The 20919-nt window shown below is 42.1% G+C and overlaps 1 pseudogene across 1 annotated transcript; it reads left to right on the top strand.

Annotated features, from left to right (window-relative positions):
- Nucleotides 1-3991: 3991 nt before the first annotated feature.
- Nucleotides 3992-19479, top strand: LOC308326297 (gigaxonin-like; annotated as a pseudogene). The gene is made up of 14 exons: nucleotides 3992-4182; nucleotides 4432-4546; nucleotides 7714-7883; nucleotides 7915-8028; nucleotides 8063-8159; nucleotides 9884-9952; nucleotides 10245-10387; nucleotides 11402-11523; nucleotides 13367-13479; nucleotides 14720-14863; nucleotides 15118-15254; nucleotides 17380-17502; nucleotides 18952-19061; nucleotides 19307-19479. The product of its transcript is annotated as a gigaxonin-like (transcript).
- Nucleotides 19480-20919: the final 1440 nt, after the last annotated feature.

The raw sequence follows: 20919 nt of genomic DNA, 5'->3' as shown, positions 1-20919 counted from the left end.
AAAAGAAGTTTAGGGATATGGGGTTTAGCGGTGACGAAAATGGAGCCCTTTAAGTCTTGTCTCTGTGCACATGCACAAAATTGCGAACTTGTGTTCGCTCGCATCACTGCATGTCAGGATGGGGTATCATTCTGTATTTTGTTCAAAATAACTTTCTCTCACGGGTGTGCTGACTTTCTTTCCCTGTCATTGCATTGCATTGATATCAGCTAAACAACATGACTCTTATGTGAGACGGAGTATAATAATAATAATTTGTTGGAACTGTATGTGTCCTGCAATGTCAAGGTAATGCATACAAACATACTTTCATTTGCTCACTTGTGCTTGCTGCTTCATGTGTATATTTTATATCTTATGCAACATATTTTTTCCATAAAAAAGGTAAATGCAAGTTTTAACTAGCATGATACTAAATGACCAAATTTCTGTGCACAACAGTGAATTCCCCTTTTCCCCCTGTATCACATGTTTCATAATCATGTATTTCAAATCACAAACGGTACATTCCTTCTAATGTGAATACTATATTTTCCACATTGGTAAAATAAATGCATACATTAAAAAAAAAAAGAAGGTACTAGACTATTTTTCTACATAATATGATGATTGTACAATTGAGTCATATTTAGCTACCACCTCCTCTATAATGGAGGTGGAAGCTGTGGAGGCATGCTTTATTAGTTTGTTTTTTAATTTGATTTGATTGAGACATTGACTTGTGCTCTGTACTGACTACTCTATGCATCTAATTCTTATATATACAGTATGTGTGTGTGTGTGTGTATACAGTATACTGTATACACAGTACATGTATAAATTTAGCTTGGATACAATCTATGCATTTGTAAATACTTCATGATTGCCTTGTTAGTTTAGTGCAAGGAGAACGTTGAGAGCCTGTTGCACTGTTTGGTAGAACTTTACTTACACTGTAATGTGATTGGTTTGGTATGTGTGAAGACTGTGGATCTGTCGACCTGAACTGGCTGTTCCTCAATTTCATTTACTTTGCTCGTTTGGGTCATTTTCCTTTTTTGTACATTATATCGCAGCGGTTGGTTTGGATTAAGAGCACTTATTTAGTTCGTGTGATGTGACATTATTGACGATTGTGTTAATTTGGAAGGGAAGAAGTGATGACATGCCACACTAAACTGAATTGTTTTTTTGTGTTACAAAAATAACATTGTACCGGTAGGTTAGTTGTATTGGGTTTTTGGGAACTACAGTTTGACTTGCTAATTAACTTATGGTACTTATTAATTCGCTGGTGTGTACTTTGCCTACGAGCCACTTCAGCGCTCCACAGATCTTGAATACATTAAATACCGGTATGTTGTTTTTTTGTTCTAATTGGTGTGGTATCTTCAGTGCTCCACAGATCTTGAATACATTAAATATATTTTTGTTTTGTTCTAATTGGTGTGTTTTTTTTCTATCATAGTCAATGCTTATGAAACTACTATTGTGGCAAGACTTGTTGAGGGTGCCTGGTGTAGTGGGAAATTGTGGGAGTAAAATATTTAAGGCAGCAGAGGACATAGGCCTATAAGATTTTTAGATTCTTGAAAATAAACCGGTGTGTGGCTAATATGATTTAAGTAATCTCTCATCAACACCAATGGCACTGCCCTGAACAATACTTGTGGTAAGTATACATTTACAATTTTGAGGTATTTGTACTATTTGCCAGTACTTTTACCTCTACTCCACTACATCTCAGAGGAACATTTTGTACTTTTACTCCACTACGTTTATTTGAAAACTTTTACATCGTACATTTTGATTATTAATACAAAACATAAACCACTTCAGCCCTATATAGGCTACATTTCGGCCATTTGAAAATAGCCGATCTACAAGCTCACAATGTGTCGCATTGCGACACATTGTGTGAGCTTCTACATCTGCTATTTTGAAAACATTTCAGGCTTGAAATGAGACATTCTGCATGCTTTTGGTAGCCTACTTTTAGTAGCCTACATTCCGATGCCAACAGTTTTGTACAGAATTGATACTTTTACTTAAATAAAATATTTGAGTATAGGCCTACTGTTTCCACCACTGCTAAATTCATGGGAACACTGTCTGGGTGGATGGGCACCATAGACATATATAAAGGCTTATATAAATATCTATGGTGGGCCAATGCACCATGTGGCATAAACTTTACAGGTAGCACGGTGAAGATATTATTCCACTAGATGGCGGTAATGCGACACCACGGATGCCAGCCGCCGTAAAATCCCCAAAAGAAGAAGAGGAGCCAAACATTACAATCAAAGAAGAAGAGTAAGCTTCTTCCGGCATCATAACGCAGTATTAATATTAACGCTTAACGCACGCCCGGTGTGTTGTGAATGTGAGGAAACACACAGAGGCGACAGTTTGACAACATTTAAGAAGTTAGTGTGAGTATAGTAGTAATACAGTAGCTTTCAAAATTCAGTTTAATTCTGGTTTTGCTGATTATTTTGGTCGAACGATTGGTATTAGTAACAATCATAATGGAAACCTAGTTCCATTTATAATCTGAGCGTTCTTGGTGTATGTAAGCATAATAACCAACTATTTATTACACGTTAGACCCTGAAGCCCAAGGGCCGATTCATACTCCTATTTTACCGCTGTTTCGGCGCTGTAGTGCCGAAATGATTTCGGCTCGTCAGAAAATTTCAGTAGCACCGAAGAGCCGACTTTAGGACGGTACCCGCCCCCCCGAACCTCAAATGACGTTAAATTGTAGGCTCTACAGCGCCGAAACGACTTTTATTCGGCTCTAAAATAGGAGTATGAAACGGCCCCAAACCACACCAAAGGGTCGGGACAATTACAAAACAGTTTTTAAGGTAAACCACAACAATGCAACTTATTGCAGCTCAACGAGTTGCATTGGTGTGGTTTACCACAACAGACTGTTTTGTCCCCACAACACCAGAGGGAGTTCAATTACAAACTATGTGCAACCCAAATTTGGCACAAACGACTGACTAAATTAATTTCGCTCCTATGCCACCAAAATGTGGAACGATCGACCTACCAACGGTGCGAATCCCTTGACTCCTTCAAAACCGCTCTCAAAGCAAAGGGCACTAAATGTTATGATGAATCGAACAAGGCATGGGCCCTCTTGTAAACACGTCTAGTGCTGTATTGGTCGTCCACTCAGTTAACAGTTTTTTGTATTGAGTTGTGCTTGAAATATACTATAATTTTTCAAACTGATAATAAATACTTAAATCAATCAATCAATCTCCCGTGGTAGATGCATTTTTACGCTGAGAGTTGAGTGCAGTAAAAGCAGTCTGCTACGATTTGCAACAACTGTATACAGTAGATTGACAATAATTGTGTCAAGTAGACTATATTCCAACAACTGTCTGTCAGAGTCGGAGACTGCACGCTTACGCTTAGCTACCAAATATTGTTCTAACTCAGTGGTTTTCAAACAACCCTTTTCATATCAAGGCCTGTTATTTATTTGGCATTTGAGCCACGGAACCACCATTTGATGGGATTTAGCCTCGCAGACCCAAAACTAAGAGATAACAGGCAAATGTTCATCAAATTAATAATTATTATATTTTTTATTATTTAGTAGTGTACGTTCTTAAGTAATGCAGATGTTTTGGTTTCATATTTCGCTTTCAAGAGTTAACCCATTTTGGGGCGGGAACCCCTTTTTGTGTTCGCATTACGTTATGCTTTAGCTATTGAAAAAATAGCAGATCTACAAGCTCATAGCACGCCACCGAGTGGCGCGCTACGAGCTTGTAGGTCTGCTATTTTTGAAAAATCGAAGAACGACTGACATAGAAACATAGCTTTTTCAGAAAAAAGTCAGGATGTAGAAGACATCGTTAAAGATCTAATAAGGGTCCATTTTTGGTTACCAACTCCATCATTTAGCCGGTTGACCACAAGTTGGAACCACTGGTTGAAAACCCACTGTTCTAGCTGGTCTTTGTTCTGCTATACTAGGCCAGACATGCCCGGCTCGGGTGGCATCATGACTACATCTGGGTCGAGGATGTCTGACCCGCTGCATTCCCAGAAACTCCTGGCGGTCCTGCGTTCCTTCTGGCAGCAGCAGTGTTTTCACGACGCGCTGTTGGTGGTCGACGGAGAGGAGCTTCCCGTCCAGAAAACCATTCTCGCCGCGGCCAGCCCCTATATCAGGTGAAAACAAGACAACATCACATTATTGTTTTCTTTATGTATAGGGGGTTCAATTATGTTTGCTCCTATGCCACCAAAAAATATAAGTATATATTTGTCTTTAAATGTTTTGATGAATTGAAAATGGAGGACCCTTATGTAAACAAGTCTCAGTGCTTTGAGCTCATAAGATATACATTGCCGTATTATGGTACCGTATATAGATGATACATAATGTCCTGTAGCCCATTGATAATTCCATCTGAATAGGGCCAAGCTCAACTACAATCCTCCCAAGGAAGATGGCTCAACATACAGAATCGAGCTACAGGAAGTGTCTATGCCCATCATGAAAGAGATCCTGGACTACATCTTCAGTGGAGAAGTGAGTACTGTGAGTGTGCGTGCGAAGTCAGGTTTTTATTTAATGTTTTGCTCCATGTGTGTGCATGAGGCAAATTGAATAAAGGACTGGTTTGTCAAGGACAGGAGTGATTCTTCCTTTTTCCTTTTTTGATTGATTGATTGAAATATTTATTAACAGTTTGTAGAATTACAGTACATTTCAAGCACAAACTCAATACAAGGACTGTTAACTGTGAGTGGAGGACAACCCAATTAAGCATTACACTTGTTTACAACAGGGTCCACATTGTTCATTGTTCAATTCATCAAACTAGCAGTGTTGTTTTTGGCAGCAAATTTCTATTTTAGTTTTAGTCATAGTCTCTTGAATAGTTTTCACTTAGTTTTAGTCACCTGGAATGTGTTAGTTTAGTTTTAGTCGACTAAATGTCATGAGATTTTAGTCGACTAAATCTACAGGTGATTTAGTCGACTAAAATGTGTTTTGGTGGGCCTTGATGCCGTCGTAATGACTGATTTTACACTTGAACATAGCCGATCTACACATCGCTGTGAGCTTGTAGATCTGTTATTTTCAGCATGCAAACGAGTGTAAAATGACTTATACTGGATCTCTTGTCCACTAGTCCCTTCCTAACATTTTAGTCTAGTTTTTATTTGTTTGACGAAATTGTCAGTATATTTAGTCTTAGTTTTAGTCATCGTAGCTTAGTTTTCATTTAGTTTCCATTTAGTTTTTGTCACTGAAAAAGGGTAGTCTACAAACATTTTTCGTCTTAGTTTTAGTCAACGAAAACAACACTGGTGTTATGTTCATTTATTTTTTTAATATGACCACCGACAGTTTTCAGATTGAATTTAAAACAATTAGTTAATATTCAAGCGCTTTAATCTATATACCAACACAAGCGCAGGGCTGCCCTTGATGTGCCGAGACATAGGGCTGTATTTTGCGTGTCTTAAGTACCAGGTCTTATTCCCTAACTTGAGTAAACTAAATACCTGGAGGCGTGATCAATGCCATTTCGCTATTCTGAGTGACCAAAGAGCATTGATCACGCCTCCAGGTCTTACCTGGACACACAAAATTGTGCTTACTGCACTGCTGTGACAGGTGAACTGCATCTGTCAAAAGCTGTGAACGTATTCTGTTTGATTGATCATCCAACACATTGTCTCTGTAGGAGGGAAACCTCATATGTCAAAAAAAAACTGTTACTTTTCAGGATTGAAAACCTAATAATTAAAAATGCAACAATAGCAGATCTACATGCTCAAAACATAAGGTTGAGGAGTTTTGAGCCTGCAGATCTGCTACTTGTGATATTTTTGTGACATTGTAGTTAGTATGGTCATGTGTAGTAGCCTGGGTTCCGTGAATTTGTTTCATCACTTTGCTACTTGGTCTGGAAAGGGTCCTATCGCCAAGGTAGGCGGGACATGTAAATGGGATAAATCAAGTTTCAACCCGTGTCTTCTGATTGGTCTGTGGTTGGGGGAAAAAAATTAAAACACCAGTTTGGACGTATCGATGCACACTGCGTAGCTACTAGCTACTGGTGTTACCCCACACAGATGTGTGAATCTACTACTGAATCAAATGAGTGTTTACTTTTTACTGTGAGGTTTAGTCTCGAGTCGAGTTGAGTCTCGAACTGGCGCTATTTTTTTTTCACAATGAGAAAAGCATGGACAGAGTGGCGCTGGCTGATGATGACGTATCTGCAACAACGTGGCCACGTGACAGATGTAATGACGTTATGGAATACACGTCAACACAGCCTGCTGGCCAGACAGAGTAGTGAGCCATACCTACTGGGAGAAATGCAACAATGTGCAAACACAGCAGCAAGATTCATGAACTGTTGCGACTTAAAGGTAGAGTAAGTGATTTCACTTAATTCAAATATCACTTATTTTTTTGTTTTGTTGTGATAATCCTCTCTACTATAGAGTGTGCTGACCATATAAGGAGTTCCTCCCTGTCCCCAGTAAAACCCTACTATAGAGTGTGCTGACCATATAAGGAGTTCCTCCCTGTCCCCAGTTAACCCCTGGGGGTCAAAAAACCTTAGGTTTCGTTCCTGATTGGACGAAGGCTTAGGTCCCACAGCCAAAAACGAAACCTAAGGTTTTTTGAGTGAAATCACTTACTCTACCTTTAAGAAGGTTAGCTAATGGAATACAACCACTCTAAGGACTACCTATCTGTACCAAGTAGACCCACTGCACTGTACTGTATGTAAACAGAGCTGTGACCTTTAACCCATTTAGGCCTGACGTCGACATTTATAAAATGTCTTCTAAATCCCGACAGTTTTCCGTCAGTTGTCTGTAATTTCGCGCAATTAAGTGATCTCATCACCTCTTTTCGATCGTCAATATATTACCGGTATTAACAAAAAACACTGGAAAATCTGCTATTTTGAAATAGCTAAAGTATAACCTAATGCTTAAAACACCAAAAAGGGTTCCCGCCCCAAAATGGATTAAACACATCTTAAATCTGATTTGTGTACTGTACATGTATACTATTATTTTAATAGTCTTGAGAAAACAAATGCTGCTATTTGTCCTAAACTAAAGTGACTGCAAAAAAAAAGCTTTCCGTTTCAAAAAAGCTTTATACCCTGTATAACATGTATGCAATACCCGATGTGTGACATAGCTCTGTCTACAAAATGCTGTGTACCCCCTCCAACTGCATATACTTTCCCCATTTTCAACGTTTTTTTATTATATTTTGACACTTGCTTTTGCAATGGAAACGTATGTTCTCTCATGCCAATAAAAATCCTTTGAATTGAATTGAGTGACTGACAAAACAAATTCACGGGACGCAGCGAAGCAGGCCGAAACCCAGGCTGTATGTGTAGGTGTTGGGCATTCCTTTTATGAAAACCCAGGCTGTATGTGTAGGTGTTGGGCATTCCTTTTATGAAAACCCAGGCTGTATGTGTAGGTGTAGGGCATTCCTTTTATGAAAACCCAGGCTGTATGTGTAGGTGTTGGGCATTCCTTTTATGAAAACCCAGGCTGTATGTGTATGTAGGGCATTCCTTTTTATGAAAACGGAGAAACAAACAACAACAAAAAGTAAAAAAATATGTACATATTTGTACCTGGCCCTATACACATAACATTACATAGATATTAATACACCCTCCTCCTGCCTTTTGCACACAGATCAGTCTGAGCGAAGACAGTAAGACACCATCCAGGACATGGTGAAGGCGTCCGACGTGCTGCTCCTGACCGACCTGAAGTCCCTCTGCGGTCGGTTCCTGGAGAGCTGCATCACTGCAGAGAACTGCATTGGCGTCCGGCTCTTCTCCCTGCGCTACTGCCTCCACCACGTCCACCACGTCCATCCGGCTCTTCTCCCGTCACTACTGCCTCCACCACGTGCACCACGTCGCCACCGAGTACCTCCAGACACACTTCCGTGACGTGGCGCTCAGCGAGGAGTTCCGGGAGCTGGCGCCGGAGCGGCTCCGTGAGGTGTTGGGAGCTGGCGCCGGAGCGGCTCCGTGAGGTGTTGGCCATGGAGAGGCTGAACGTGGGAAACGAGAGAGAGAGAGGTCTTGGAGGCCGTGGTGCGCTGGTTCGCCCTCGACACGGAGGACCGCAGGGTAGGTGAGACTCTTCACTCTATCTATGCATTTCTTCAGGTGGAAAGAAAGTAAAGCGGAATATATACTGTGTATATACTGAAACATTTGCTGGTGCGGAGAAATATCCGCAAATCATTTCTTTCCAGTGTTTTTTGTTAACCCATTCTGGGCGGGAACCCATATTGGTATCTTACCCCCTCAGGCCGGGAACCCATATTTGGGTTCTGTAGTGTACAGTATGTACAGTATTCAAAAATGTAATTTTTTTGATGCTGCTATATAAATATTTGAAGTCTTTCCAGAAACCTTAGGTCAGGATTTAGAGGCGTTTTTAGAATCGGCCTCAGGCCTAAATGGGTTTAATAGTATATTGACGATCGAAAAGAGGTGATGAGATCACTTAATTGTCGATGCATTGGCCAATGTTAAGGCAATTTCTGGGCCAACCACCCTTTTAAATGCATTTGGCGGGTATTGTTTTGTACTGTATCCATAATCCGCAATGACAATTTTGTAAAAGAATGTGTAACTTAAACAATAACAAAAAGCATGGCAATAAATCACATACCGGTACATTAAAAAGTTGTTATCATGAAACATGCGTAAGCTAAGAACGTAACAGTGGATTATCTATATAATGAAACTATACATACTATACTATACATATGTACTATAAAGTGCTATGACTACATAAAATGCAATTCTAGTGCTGTCTACGTAACATGCTAATGATGCTATAAATCTGTATAAAATGCTATCTAGGTCTAGTGTGGGACGTGTGGAGCGTTATCCCGGCGTTTTTAGTGAAGGTAGTTCCAGACAGTTTCCCTGCGTTGGCTGATCTGAGTGCGCGGGAGGGTTTGTAGTAATAAAGCTGGTTTTATTAATATTTGTGCGGGCCACGGGCAGAGCCTGCCTGGGAAGCAGAAAATCCCAGGTTTGATTCCAGTTCTCCTCCGGCAATGTGTAGAGAATGTTTAGTGGCTGAGCAAGCCACTAAAATCCCCAACTTATCCCCAGTTCATCTAGTACATTAGTACATTTAACATACATATGACCAGACAGTGGCCTTGTGGATAGAGTGTCCACCCTAAAACTGGGAGGTCGGGGACCCTATGCCTCACTGCTTGGCACTCGGCATCAATGGGTTGGATTGGGGGGTCAAATCCCAACGAGTGTGGCATGGCTGAAGCTCCCCGCTCCTTGGCTGTGGCTCAAATGCAGAGAACAACTTTCACTGCGGTAAATTAATGTGTGACACAAAATCGTATGTCTTTGACTTTGACTAGTGCTCTGGTGAAGCTGAGAAACTGAATTTCACTTGTATAGGACGAAATGGGTAATTATTATTAAAAAGGGGAATAGGAAACTCATCAATAAGTCAAAGGGACTAGTACATTTAATATACAACGTTATACTATGAAGTATACCCAGGTTTGTTCAGGGCAGCCACGGAAATCCTTTAACCCATTCTGACCGGGAACCCATTTTGGTGTTGGCACTATGTTATGCTTTAGCTATTGAAAAATAGCAGATCTACAAGCTCATATCGCGCCACCGAGTGGCGCGATACGAGCTTGTAGGTCTGCTATTTTTGAAAAATTCAAAGAGCGACTGACATTTTTTAAAATCTGATCTCAGGTCAGAATGGGTTAATCAGACCAGTGTGTGTCCAGTGGAAACCTCGTATGAACCTGATCTCAGGTCAGAATGGGTTAAAATAATAAAATGTCCCCTGCCAGCTGCACATGAAGGAGGTGATGTCTGCAGTGTGGTGGAAGGGCCTCGATGCAAGCGATTTGAGAGAACAGGTAATAATTATGTCGCCGCATAATTGGCACTTTATTTAATACATAGGACCACAATGAAAACATGCCCTCAGGGATTTGTGTGTTATCCTTTTAGCATTATTCTGTAACTGTACCTTTTGCAAACTGTTAATATTATTACGTATTCAATCCATCAAAACCAGTTCATACAACATGAACATCATATTTGAATACTTGACACCTTGCCTTTGCTCTCCAACTATGCTTCTTTGACGATGGTATTACCTAAATCTCTTTGACTTTGACGACTGTGTGACTCATTTGATACCATCAGGCCATAGGAGAGCCCTTGATGAGGGAGGTGATCCGAGATCACCTTGAACCAACCATAGGTGGTATACCAAAGTGCGAGGAGGACCTCCTGCCTTGGAAACAACGAGGTTACTCTGAGTGCATTGTTATTGCAGGGGGAGAAAAGTGAGTTGCTGTTTCAACCATGTGTGTGTGTATGTGTCGGTCAGTCAAACTGTTACACACCTTCATCACTGGGAGATACACAGCACAGATGGGAAGTCCTCTAAACTTTTAATTATTTAAAGAGAAATGTTTCGACCTTCGGGTATTCGTCAGGAATCATACTCCTCATTCCTGACGAGGACCAGAAGGGGTCGAAACGTTTCTTTATAATTATTTCTCTGCTGCTAGCTGTTAGCATTAATGAAGTTAACCTATGTCGGCCGCATACCACTTTAACCCATTCTGGACGGGAACCCTTTTTGGATTATGTTATACTTTAGCTATTGGAAAATAGCAGATCTACACACACTCACTACACCCACTTTACATTAGTATCATTGGCACAAGCACACACTCCCTACCTGTCGGCAGAGATGTTTACATGTCGGGAGCGACGCGGCACAAAGTCAGAAATTATATCTGAAATGTGGTCGGATGGCTGAAGAAGATTCACCAAGGACAGCTCTCCTGGGTTCCGACTTATGGAGGTTTGAAAGTCTTGCTTGTAACCGAGCAAAACGGTGATCAGATTTTACGTTCATAGCTGGTGGTGACGGGACGTTGCCATAGCAACCGGACCAATGTTAAAAGCTTCCGTGGGGCCTAACCGTGTGTGTGTGTGTGTGTGTGTGTGTGTGTGTGTGTCACACACACACACACACACTCACACATATATACACACGGACCTAGCAAACAACGTCCCCTAGCGGCCTGGTAGAAAAGGAGTTAATACATTCAAAGTTTGGAGCTCAAGACCGGTGTGCGCACTTCCCATCTTCTCATCTGTACAGTGTACATACCCTTGTGCTGAATATAAGACCAAGTTACTTTTTACCCCAATTGGAAATATCAAAAAGAAAAAAGTTGTCGTATTATAATCGGGCACTAGACTAGACACTTTGAGCTGCATTTGATGTCATGAAAGGTGCTATACAAATATTTTTTTATTATATTATTATTATCTGTCCTGCACAGAAAGGGAAAGCCGTGTGCGACGGTGCGCTGCATCTGTCCGCTCAATGAGCCGGGCAGACGGGCCTGGATTGAACTTCAGCCAATGAGCACTGGCCGTGTGGGCCACGGGGCGGTCGCTGCAGGTTAGTTCAACCAATGAGCACTGGCCGTGTGGGCCACGGGGCGGTCGCTGCAGGTTAGTTCAACCAATGAGCACTGGCCGTGTGGGCCACGGGGCGGTCGCTGCAGGTTGGCACTGTTATTTACGACGGCAGGATTTGACAAATAATTGTGAAATTCAGTTTCAAAAAGAAAAATCCTTATTGGTTTTTCTGAAGATAGTTGTCCTTGTTATTTTACCGTGTCTAATATTTAATAACATGTTTTTCATCAATTACATACAACTTAATGTCCATCCCATAAATCCATCCCATTTTTGTATTGTTTCCCGCTACGGCTCATTATCATTGGTTAATGAGAACAAACTCCATAATTATTATCAAAGTATAATGTGCAGTATAATGAGACCCATGGGTACTTAGGAAGGAGGAAGCGATTGCTAGGGTAGAAGAAACTCTTAATCTAGGGCGATTTACGGTAGTATGCAAGAACGGCACTTGGAAAACATCAAATGCATAGAAATAGTCATCAAGGATCATAAGCAAGCTAAGAACCGAAGTCTGTCTAACCGTAGAATACCTGTACAATTAAACTTTGGGTATACTGTAGGAATGCACCGAATGGGAAATTCTTTGCCGAAACAGTTGACCGAAAACCGAATACTGAATAGCCGAATATGATTATTATTCTTCTTACCAGGTTCTGTAGCATTGCTGTCATGGCCGTAACTTTGTTGTAGAGCTACATAATAATGACAAAATACATGATTACATTTTGTTCACGTCATCACAACCAGAGCCATCTAATAGAAGAGTTACGATATTGAGGGGGGCAGAAACCGAGTGCTGTTCATGCAGCCTGAACTGAGACAAGCTGGAGTTGGAAATACATTGTTTTCAACGAGGGCGGCGCAAATATGAGCTATTTTAAGCATGTGTACAACATGACATAAAGTATTGTACATTAACAACTAAAGTCACTTTAATGTTTATGTTGTACTATTACTACAAAACAATCTAAAATAAAGGGATTTAAGATGATTAAAGCTGGGCTGTTGCTTGGGTACAATGCATTTATGCCTACTTCCGGTCCAGGACTTGTTCCAGTTTGTTGTCCCCACTCTCAATAGAAGCCTAAGTAGGAGAGCCGCCATTGGACTGAAGCCCCATGAAGTGAACGCAGTTTGCGTAACTCTGTCTATACCGAACGGCTCTGATCACAACAAAACAGTAGGTTACGAAGGTAACCCCGGGTTCTGATCACAACAAAACAGTAGGTTACGAAGGTAACCCCGGGTTCTTTGGCTATTCCGCTTTTCGGCTCTAAAATCAACCAAACCGAATACCGCCGAATATGCATTTTTTGCCAATAGTCGGCCGAATGGTTTCGGTGGCCGAATATTCGGTGCATCCCTAGTATACTACACTAGAGTGCTATGTCTACATAAAATGCTAACTAAATGACCTAAGTTTAGCCTTTGCATACGCCTGTAAGGTCATCGAGGCTAGTGCGTGTGAGCGGCGGCGGTGGCTCAGGGGTAGAGTGCCTGGATGGGAACCGCAAGGTTGCCAGTTCGAACCCGGGCTCCCCCAGAGTTACTGTCGAAGTGTCCTTGAGCAAGACACTGAACCCCTAATTGCTCCCGATGTGCTAGTTGGTGCCTTGCATGGTTTCCGCTGCCATCGGTGTATGAATGGGTGAATGTAATGCACAATCTATGTAAAGCGCCTTGGATAAAGGCGCTATATAAATGTACCATTTACCGTTTACCATTTACCTGCACTTCTGATTGCAATGGAAGTTCTACTTCTATGTATAAAGTGGCATTCATTCATATATATATATTTTTTTCTCTTCTTCAATCAGACGGCTATGTCTTTGTGATGGGTGGCATGGAGGAACACGGTACCATCCTGGAAACTGGAGAGAAATATGACCCTGATTCCAACACCTGGAGTCCCATAAGTCCCATGATACAGGTATACTAACACCTGGACTCACCTAAGCCAAGTATACTAAATGTTAGAATGAGTACATACTGTAGTAAAATACTAGGCATAGTTTTAAATGTCTTGCTCATGGACCTTGCATGATCAGACGAGTACTCTTATGGTTACTGCAGTCCTATCCATTTGGCCTGACACAGCAGATAATAGCAAGTAGGATATACAGGTTTTATATACATGTCTGGTGGTACACAGATAGGATAAGAGGAGTCGCCCCCAAAAAAGGAGAAAACAATCACACCCGTGTGAACTGAGTGTTGCAATCCCCCCCCCCCCCACACACCTCTTTCTCTCTCTCTCTCTCTCTCTCTCTCGCTCTCATATTAGCAGGCAACAGAGCATGCACTATCCCTCTCTGTTTCTGGCGCCCCCTACTGGTACTAATAAGTCATATACTCGTGCTCATGACCAATGCCACGTAGGCGGACACGGACATTGCTGGTTGTACGAGTGGTTGCACCACTCAAAAAGACAAGATTGGTTGAAATAGGCTATCCAGCCGTGCTGAAATGAGCATGACGGCGCACCTAGCCGCTAATAGAAGATTTGAAAACGGATGAATTACTAGTGATTAGACAGATTTTTGTCAGCAGCAGCATTATTGGTTTAGGAATGGAACAAAAGGGGGCAGGTATATGTTCCTGTATTTTAACATCATTTATTATGGTGGTAATTGGAGATCCAAATATATTCTGAGGTGGTACTTCAGTATAAAAAGGTTGGGAACCTCAACCAATGCTGTATAAGACAATCCCGAAATTCCTTGGTGCCGATGAATCTGTCCCTTTACTGCAGTCATGGTGTCTTATGGCCAGTGTTCAACAAATATAAAGTGGAAGAGTGCCTGATGCTGGTCCACATTTCACACCTAACTGCTAGTTTAACCCGATTCTACAAATGCCTTCCAGTTTTTTGAAAAACCTCATGTTTCTGTGTCGTTCGCAAACATTTTCATGTTTCCTGATATCATCTGGTCATGGACCCCCAAAAATATATGCAATATATAGCAGGGCACGGCACCGCCGGACATTAGTCTCTCTGTGGTGTTGAGTGTATGCCTACTTAAGAGCACAGCTAAAGGGCTTGTCACTCTGTCTTGTTGCGTCAACATCTTCGCTCCATTGCAACTCGCCACGTTCTCACTGTGGATTCCCTCATTCACAAGGGGGATTGTGTGGCCCTCTGACAGCCTTATCACTCTAACTGTATCCAGGCCCGTAAGAACTTTGGTGTCGCTGAGTTGGATGGGAGGATCTATGTTATGGGAGGACAAGACTACGAAACACAGTTGCTGACAGTCGAGGTGTTTGACCCTTACTGTAACACCTGGAAACAGCAAACCAGTATGGTTCGCAGGGTAAGAGATGGAATCCTATTCACAAAATGACATTAACAGCTTGATTGCATTTGCTTGGAAACTTTATTAACAGCTTGATTGCATTAGCTTGGAAACTTTATTAACACATTTGAACACAAAAAGCTCCGGAGGACTTGTTTCCATTATGGTCCATTCGATTCATCAGACTGGGTGCAGAGTTATAATCGAATCGGTGTTGCTCCCTTTTCACAATAAAACATGCATCATATTGTTTGATTGTCCCTCTTGGCCAGCATGGATGCTATGCCACTATGAATAAGAAGATCTATGCAATGGGTGGAGGACAAGCTGGGAAAGAATACGACTCTGTTGAACGCTTTGACCCAAAGACCCAGCAGTGGACTAGCATCCGCCCCTTGAGAGACAGGAGGTAACATGTTATTGTACGACCAACAGTTCAATAATTTAAATAAAACATAAATGTTTAGTGGTCTGGTTAACACCAGTGCCACCATGAGGCTGATTTGAAAATGTTGGGTGACTGTGCTGCCTTGGCCAAAGCGGGCCCAACCACCAACCATAGCCAATCGGAATGGAATCTGACAGATACATCTGTCAAATTCTGTAGTAATTTAAAAAATATATATATATATTATTTTTTTAAAGAAAATGCATTTCTGCCTGACAATCTTGGTCAGCTGAAAATGTGTGGTAGTAAATGGTAAATGGTAAATGGTGCATTTATATAGCGCCTTTATCCAAGGCGCTTTACATAGATTGTGCATTACATTCACCCATTCATACACCGATGGCAGCGGAAACCATGCAAGGCACCAACTAGCACATTGGGAGCAATTAGGGGTTCAGTGTCTTGCTCAAGGACACTTCGACAGTAACTCTGGGGGAGCCCGGGTTTGAACTGGCAACCTTGCGGTTCCCATCCAGGCACTCTACCCCTGAGCCACCGCCGCCCCTGGTAGAGGTTCTTCCTTGGCCTATTGGGAGTTTCATGCCGATCATGAAACCGTGCCAGACATTAGCTGCTCACAGAGGCAGGCAGGAGCAAAAACATACTCGTAGTACATCATGCCAGGGTAAATAAGAATAATTGCGCTCCAACAATAATGCAAGAGAAATGCTGGGACATTTTCTCCCTTTCCAGACCACATGTTCAGGCCGGGGCAGTCCATCAGGAGTTAGTGAGTGTACCAGGTGGAGCGAGACCAGAGGATATCGGGAACAGCTACGGTTATCGTTGAGTCATACTGTAGTAGAGAGCACAGGCCGGTCTGGCTGACCGGAATGTATTTAAAATGCCAAAGTCCAATTCAAATATTCCCCATTCACACTTTCCTCACTCGCGTCGGAAGAGGAAGAGGGTGTGGATTAGATACAAGGAAGGAGGAATGAATCGGGTTCATCTTGAGAATGGGGATGTTCTCTTAACTGAATTGTCATTTTGAATCAATGTGTCAATTACTTATGGCATGTTGCTGGAACACTGCTACAGATAAGTGATTTAACTTAATTCAAATATCACTTCTTTCTTTTTTGTGTTAATCCTCCCTACTATAGAGTGTGCTGACCATAGAATTAGTTCCTCCCTGTCCCCAGTAAAACCTACTATAGAGTGTGCTGACCATATAAGGAGTTCCTCCCTGTCCCCAGTAAAACCCTACTATAGAGTGTGCTGACCATATAAGGAGTTCCTCCCTGTCCCCAGTAAAACCCTACTATAGAGTGTGCTGACCATATAAGGAGTTCCTCCCTGTCCCCAGTAAAACCACTATAGAGTGTGCTGACCATAGAATGAGTTCCTCCCTGTCCCCAATAAAACCCTACTATAGAGTGTGCTGACCATATAAGGAGTTCCTCCCTGTCCCCAGTAAATCCTCCTTAATGTTAATCCTCCCTACTATAGAGAGTGCTGACCATATAAGGAGTTCCTCCCTGTCCCCAGTAAAACCACTATAGAGTGTGCTGACCATAGAATGAGTTCCTCCCTGTCCCCAGTAAATCCTCCTTAATGTTAATCCTCCCTACTATAGAGAGTGCTGACCATATAAGGAGTTCCTCCCTGTCCCCTGTAAAACCCTACTATAGAGTGTGCTGACCATATAAGGAGTTCCTCCCTGTCCCCAGTAAAATGCAGGGGGTAAAAAATAAACCTCGTTTCGGTTTTGGTGGTGGGTGAGAAAGCCTTCATCCAATCAGGAGAGAGGGGGCCTTCCTCCAACCAGGATGGAGCGGGGCGGGCCTTGGTGCGTGTGCTGTTTGGTCTGTTGAGTGTCCCCCCACTGTAGGATATGTGCATATCTTGTTACATGACACTGAATGCTCCTTTAAAGGTTATTGCTCAGATGTCACGTTGTATTGGACACTGTGGACGTCATTTATCAATGGACCGCAGAAACGCAACATATGACCTCAGTCGTAACAGTCCAAGTCCAGTCGAACAAATTAAATTGTGTCATGTAGGCAGAAATGTGTTTGTCCTGTACTGATGACCTCACTGATGATGATATCCATGCCCTTCTTGGTCCTGCTTTGCAAAGGTATGACTCTGTAGCATGCGGTGTGGGCCAGAAACTCTATGTGTTTGGTGGGGTGAGAACCCCCGAGTTTGAAGGCACAGACATAACCCGCAAATCTGAGTTATACCACACTGAGACTAGGAGGTGAGTTATACCACACTGAGACTGGGAGGTGAGTTATACCACACTGAGACTGGGAGGTGAGTTATACCACACTGAGACTGGGAGGTGAGTTATACCACACTGAGACTGGGAGGTGAGTTATACCACACTGAGACTGGGAGGTGAGTTATACCACACTGAGACTGGGAGGTGAGTTATACCACACTGCTACTGGGAGGTGAGTTATACCACACTGAGACTGGGAGGTGAGTTATGCCACACTGAGACTGGGAGGTGAGTTATAACACACTGAGACTGGGAGGTGAGTTATAACACACTGAGACTGGGAGGTGAGTTATAACACACTGACACTGGGAGGTGAGTTATACCACACTGAGACTGGGAGGTGAGTTATAACACACTGAGACTGGGAGGTGAGTTATAACACACTGACACTGGGAGGTGAGTTATACCACACTGAGACTGGGAGGTGAGTTATAACCATAGACTGTAAAAAAATATGGACAAAGCGTTCCGCGGGTCTAACGTGAACGAAAAATGAAGCCTGTCTCTATGTGTCAGTCCTTGCCATGGAGGCAGCCATCTTTCTATATCCGGGCCCAGGCCCAGCTGGCCCATTGGCTGGCCCAGACAACGAGGCGGGACTTCCCCCTTCTTCTTCGTTGGTTTTTATTTTGACTCGAGTGGGTGGGGGATCCCGTTCATAGACTGTAATGGTAGCCACGCCCCTCAGAACATGCGCGACTTTATGGTCATTTTTTTAATAAATGGGACCATAATTTTCCAAAAACAATATTATGACATTAGAAATGAGACTTTAAACTAGTGACTGGAAGAAAAAAGTATTCATGACCATGTTTATTAAGGTAATACAGTCTAGATGAAGTTATATGAACTTTCATTTCCTTAGTGGCTTCACAAAATATCCGTCTGACTGCCCTCCTGGTTATAACACACTGAGACTGGGAGGTGAGTTATACCACACTGAGACTGGGAGGTGAGTTATACCACACTGAGACTGGGAGGTGAGTTATGCCACACTGAGACTGGGAGGTGAGTTATACCACACTGAGACTGGGAGGTGAGTTATAACACACTGAGACTGGGAGGTGAGTTATACCACACTGAGACTGGGAGGTGAGTTATAACACACTGAGACTGGGAGGTGAGTTATAACACACTGAGACTGGGAGGTGAGTTATACCACACTGAGACTGGGAGGTGAGTTATACCACACTGAGACTGGGAGGTCAGTCAAAACTAACTACTTCACAATCGACAAACATCTTTCCTTTGGATCAATATTGTTCTCCTAAAAATATGTCAATAATTATAAGGTTAATAGGTCCAAGTCACTGAGAAGTGACAAATTCATATATATACCGGTAGCTGTGACTTTGTTTCACTGACTGGAAATGTTTGTTTTTTTATATTTTACATTAACATTTACTGTATCTGCTGTGCCTATAGGTGGAAGTATCTGGATGACCAGAATCTGTATTTTAAAACAGACACCTCTCTTCTCTATGGAGCTGTGCCCATTGGAGCTAGCATCTTTATAGTTGGAATCTTGGACTGTCGTCCGTTCTCCAGTTAAGTGTGTGTGTGTGTGTGTGTGTGTGTGTGTGTGTGTGTGTGTGTGTGTGTGTGTGTGTGTGTGCGTGCGGACAGAGCGGTTATTCTTGAACAATGTTCAAGCCATTTATAAAACACATTCTTGATTGTGTTTTAGAAGCATTGATATGTCGATATAAATTCATAATCCTCTAGTTGCATTGCAACTGTGTGAAATAAATACATTAATGTTCCCTTCCTGTGTTTACAGGTAGGAACTTTGACTACATACGTGAGTTTCGGCGCAGCACAGGGACATGGCACCACACCAAACCATGGTTGTCTAGCGACCTCGTCCGTACATCTTGCTCTTGCACGGCCCTGCGCATTGCTAACTGGAGACTGTTCCTTATGCAGTTGAAACAGCAGATTCTGTCACACTGAGCTTGAAGATCGTCATGCATATCCACTTTGAACATAGATCTAGCTTGGATTGGAAGGACAATTTCCATGCCACTCCAAAATACTGACAAACAGAACCACAGCTGCTGTGATAACGACTCTAACCATGTAGTCCGGCAGCCGGGGGTGTGGAGTGGGAAATGTGGTATCGTTTTTTTTTGGCCTACAATATTGTCTATATACCGGTACATACGTTCGTGAATCCACTTGTTCACCAGCTGTCAGCTTTGAGCAATTTGGGCTTTATATGTGACCATACAATTAACATCCTATATAAGGCTTAATAAATTGTAAAAAATGACAAAGTAGCATGTGACATGTCAAACTAGGGGGTTCTCACGATTCTGAATCCATTCCAAGCATTAGTTTTGCACAAAAAAACACTCCTTGCCTGTTCTGACATTCCATATGTTCATCCTTCCCCACCCGACCTTCCTGTTCTGACATTCCATAAGCTGATCTGACCTCACCAAACCCTGTACACTGAAGACACGCTCCATATATGGCCAGTACAGAGTTCATTACACATGTTGATCTGACCCCTCGTGCCAAATCTCCAGCGCTCGTCCAGCAGTCTGCTGTCCCCCAGGCGGATGCGTGCACGCCCTCCGGGGGTCTTACTGGTGGCATGGTCTCACATAAACCCCTATAAAAACATGCTAAATACTGACAGTAAGTGGATTCATGAATGTCTATAAGTAGGCTATATACTTATAGACAATATTTTTGGTCAATAAAACAATCTATATATACCAAATGTCCCACTTTAAACAAAAATTTAAACCTGCTTTTTTATTGTATTTAATTGCAGGCTGATCAGTGTGTTCACTCACAGTTGTGTGGTATATAAGATGATGGTGATACAGGAAATTGTCACCAATTTTGCACTTTGCCACTATACTGCCATTTACATTATGTATGCGCATACCTTCTATGTGTGCAGGATGGATGTGATTTGCATTCAAGATGTGAGGGCACTTAATTTTATTGACTTGTTTCATCAAAATCCTCTTTCTCTCACTTATGCCAATACATTATCTGAAAGACGGGGAATTGTACTCTATCTAATTCTACAATACACAATATTTACTAAAGTTGGTGCTTGAAGTCAGACACCACTCACCCCACCTATGATGAACAATTTAAATAGAATCAAACTAAATGCAAATTGCTTTGTGTGGTAGGGACATGAAAATAAATATCTCGGATTAGTAGCAAATATAGACTGACTGCAGTAAGTGGACTGGACTGACTATGGAAAGTGTGTTACAACTGGATTTAAATTGTAGCGTGGAGTAGAGCTGTTCATTTAATGTTTATTATCATGTATCCCTATCCCTTGTCTATAATTTAGCCGTGGGACAATAGATCAGGCAGAAACAAAGAGAGACCTCAATCATGGGCCCTTTTTTAAACTATCTC

Source organism: Protomyctophum bolini (assembly GCF_963924005.1).
Source record: "Protomyctophum bolini genome assembly, chromosome: 12".
Classification (NCBI taxonomy): Eukaryota; Metazoa; Chordata; class Actinopteri; order Myctophiformes; family Myctophidae; genus Protomyctophum; species Protomyctophum bolini.
Note: the sequence above shows the minus strand (reverse complement) of the source record. Positions and strands in the feature narration are given on the sequence as shown.